Source organism: Lolium perenne, chromosome 1, assembly GCF_019359855.2.
Source record: "Lolium perenne isolate Kyuss_39 chromosome 1, Kyuss_2.0, whole genome shotgun sequence".
Lineage (NCBI taxonomy): Eukaryota > Viridiplantae > Streptophyta > Magnoliopsida > Poales > Poaceae > Lolium > Lolium perenne.
Genome location: NC_067244.2, coordinates 172,818,480 through 172,821,769, shown reverse-complemented (window position 1 = coordinate 172,821,769; position 3,290 = coordinate 172,818,480). Strand labels below are relative to the sequence as shown.

Here is a 3,290-nt window from a genome sequence, read left to right as displayed (position 1 = left end):
TATGCATCCAAACGGGAGGGTGGGTGAGGAACAAAATCAACAAGACCAGCAGCGATCTGTTTACCTCGATCCATTGTGTTGCTTGCGGTTGACGATGTCGAAGATCTTGAGCGTGCCATCGAGATCAGCTCCTTACGCCTCTAGTTCCCACAGACGGCGCCAATTGACAAGGTATCAACTTGTCAATGCCTATGGATTGTAGGCTAGGGTTTAGTTGGAAGTAGAGGGTAAGTAGATCTCGAAGGTTTCAGCCGAAAAGTACTCGACGATTATGAAAACTAGGGTTTGCAGACAATGATTCGATTGATTCTTCGTCCCTCGACTCCCCCTTTATATAGGAGGTGGAGCCGAGGGATTCGTGCTATACAAGTTTACAGAGTCCGGGACGGTTTCTAACTCGTCCCGCCAGATTACAAACAACACTTCCTATTACAACTCTATCTTTCCTTAGTAAATCTTGGGCTCCCGAATCTTCTTATTCTTCGGGTAGTGGGCCTCCAGTAAACCCCCGGTACTATCTTCGGCAGGCCCATTTGGCATGCCTATGTCACCCAGTGATCGCATCTACTGGTCTGAGCATACTTGTTTTCTTATTTCCTTGAACCGCCAAATGAGTCAAGAAGAAATTCGGGTGGCAAACCAAAGTTGCGCAGTTGCAACATCTATCCAATTGAACTTTCTATGCACAATTTTATTCAAGTTTTGCGAACATCATCCTAAGTCGGTGTGTAAGTGGTCACGTCCACAGTGGCCCACCAAGTGACCCATTGTACCGCTTGAATTGAACGGGACACGGCTAATTGGCTGTATAATACGCTCTTGTTTAGCGGCTACCCGCCTACCAACTTAAACCCATCAGCTCCACACTAGTAATACTTCCGTACATGAAAGACCACACGCGTAACAGTATATTAAACGTGTCGCTGGATGCCGTCTGCTTGTATGTTGTTCCTCACGGATATTCGTCTGCTTCTCCTTGACGTCGCAGGACGTCAGCTTTTCCTCACGGACATCGCCGGCGCTGGCTGCTACTCATGGACGTCGCCAGACGTTCGCCTGCTTCTCATTGATGCGTTGGACGTCGGCTTTCCCTCAGGCTGCTCCTCACGGACGTCGCCACACGTCGGTTGCTCCACACGGACGTCGCCGAACGCTGGCTGCTCCTCACGGACATCGCCGGATGCCACCGGCTGCTCCACATGGACGTTGCTTCGCCGGATGTCGTCTTCTTCTCATTGACGTCACCTGACGCTGGAATGCAGCCCTGCTGAATCAATGAACTATTTACTTAATCGTAATGGAAAGCAGAGTGTATAATACAAATCATCTTCTGTTTGAGAAAGCATAGATTAACATATCTTACATTGTGTAAAGCCTGGCATGTATATCTATTCAGCAAGTGTATCTGCACAGAAGTTGCTCCATTCAGAACAGAGAAATCAACAGTACATGTGTAGCTAGTTGCCAGCTAGATCTCAGAATTGAAGGATACAACACTCTATAATACAGAAAGAACTAATGCATATATGTTTGCTGCATGCATTGGAGTATGAAACAGCTATGTTTTAAATTCAGGTTCAGAGTTCAGACTTCTGTACAGGAGCACATAAGCTAAGTCTGAATCAAGAAATTCTATCTTGTTGGTAATTTTGGCAACACGATAGAGGGCCAGGGTCATGTACCTTCTTCCGGCTCATCAGGAGTGGGACTATCTAAACACACTGCAAAAAGGCACATCAAAATGCTGAAGTTACGCAGGTAATCTGAAGCAAAACACTTAACAGAGGACCTTACTACTTCCACATTTCTTCACATGAATACATTAATCAGAAATATGTTATACGTCTCATAGCAGAAACTATATCACAGTTGCTTGATAGTAGATAATTAACTCATGTTAGAGGTACTGCTCTGTTAGACTATCTGCACTGCTCATATCAAATAACACAGCCGTCCCAACTGAACTCTGTTAAAAAAGTAAACGAGGAACATCCTAGCAAGAACGGTTAATGCAATTGTACTGCCTAAGCCAATGCAATTGTAGTGCTAATACTAGGACGTTTGTACTTCTCGGCAGAGTCCCATCTCTTTTTCTTTCTCATAAGATGCGTTTCTCAGGTTACAATCACCACTAAGAAAACAAGCGGGAAGAAAACACTAAGAATTGACGAGTCAGAACTCCAATCACAAAAACAAAAGCAAAAAACAATGAAGAAAAAATCTGCATCTGCTACAAGTCGTGGACTATGTGGTTCCACGAGCATCTTCATCCTCAAGGACGGCGTTGAGCGGCCAGGGGCACGAGCGAAAACGGGCAGGTGGGGGCGCTGTGCCTGAGGCCGGCGCGTGGAGTCTCCCAGATGGCGGCGTCGAGCCATCTAGGCCGCGCCAGCACTCGAGATGGCGGCCTCATAGGCGGCAGCTCGCAACCCCCTCCAAGCGGCGAGTGGCGGTTGCCCTCCAGGCGGAGGCGCCAGATTCCGGGGCGGCGGCTTGCTGGAGTCGGGGGGAAGCAGCGGCGGCGGTTGCTGGAACCGGGGGAGGCAGCTGCAGGTGTTTCCGGGCAAGGAGAAGGCGGCGGCGGAGGTCGTCAGGGGTGGAGAAGGGGACCTGCCGGCCTCGGGGAAGAAGACAGGACCTCCTGCCGGCCGCGCGCGAGGACCTCCAGGCGGCAGCGCGCAAGCCTCAAGTCGGCGGCGCGGGGATCCTCGAGGCGGCGGTGAGCGGCTGCGCGAAGACCTCCAATCGGCGGCGGCGCGGCCCTTCAAGCGGCAGCGCGCGAGCCTCAGATCGGCGGACGGGCGACGACGGTGGGTGGTGTGGCGGGGAGGCGACGGGGACGGCGGAGACATGCCGGTGGGGAGCGGGGAAGGGCGGCGGTGGATTCCCATCGGGGGATTTGGGTAAGACTTCGTCGGGAGGAAGCCTGTGTGGAGGTTGGGGACGAGCGGGTGGGGTGTGCGACTAGTTTGTTTTTTTCTTTTGGGTTTCGGGTTGCCGATGGAATCGCGTCATATAGGGGCTGCGGTGCTCAGAATAAATGAGCACCATATCGATCGGATGCATGATACTGAATGGCAGGAGTCCATGCATGGCACAATGACGTGCGGGCCCTATAAATATTTCTATTTGCTCATTGTTTTGGCAACCATTGATTAGACGGTAGAATCCTGATGCTAGCTTATAGAACAGACATGAGCCAGCGGATCCATATGGCATGGAGCCTGCACCCTGGATGTCTACGGTCGGTGGCTGTACAGCTGACGTCACGAATGACGCTTTTATGGATT

At 50.9% G+C, this 3,290-nt stretch overlaps 1 long non-coding RNA gene across 2 annotated transcripts; it reads right to left on the bottom strand.

Annotated features, from left to right (window-relative positions):
• Window positions 1-663: 663 nt before the first annotated feature.
• LOC127312867 (uncharacterized) lies at window positions 664-3,014 on the bottom strand. 2 transcript variants are annotated; one of them, XR_007858627.1, is made up of 2 exons: window positions 1,364-3,014; window positions 664-1,280 (listed from the first exon to the last, which is right to left on the bottom strand). It is a non-coding gene; the product is annotated as an uncharacterized lncRNA (long non-coding RNA). The 2 variants fall into 2 exon arrangements; XR_007858633.1 differs by having other exon boundaries at window positions 664-1,267.
• Window positions 3,015-3,290: the final 276 nt, after the last annotated feature.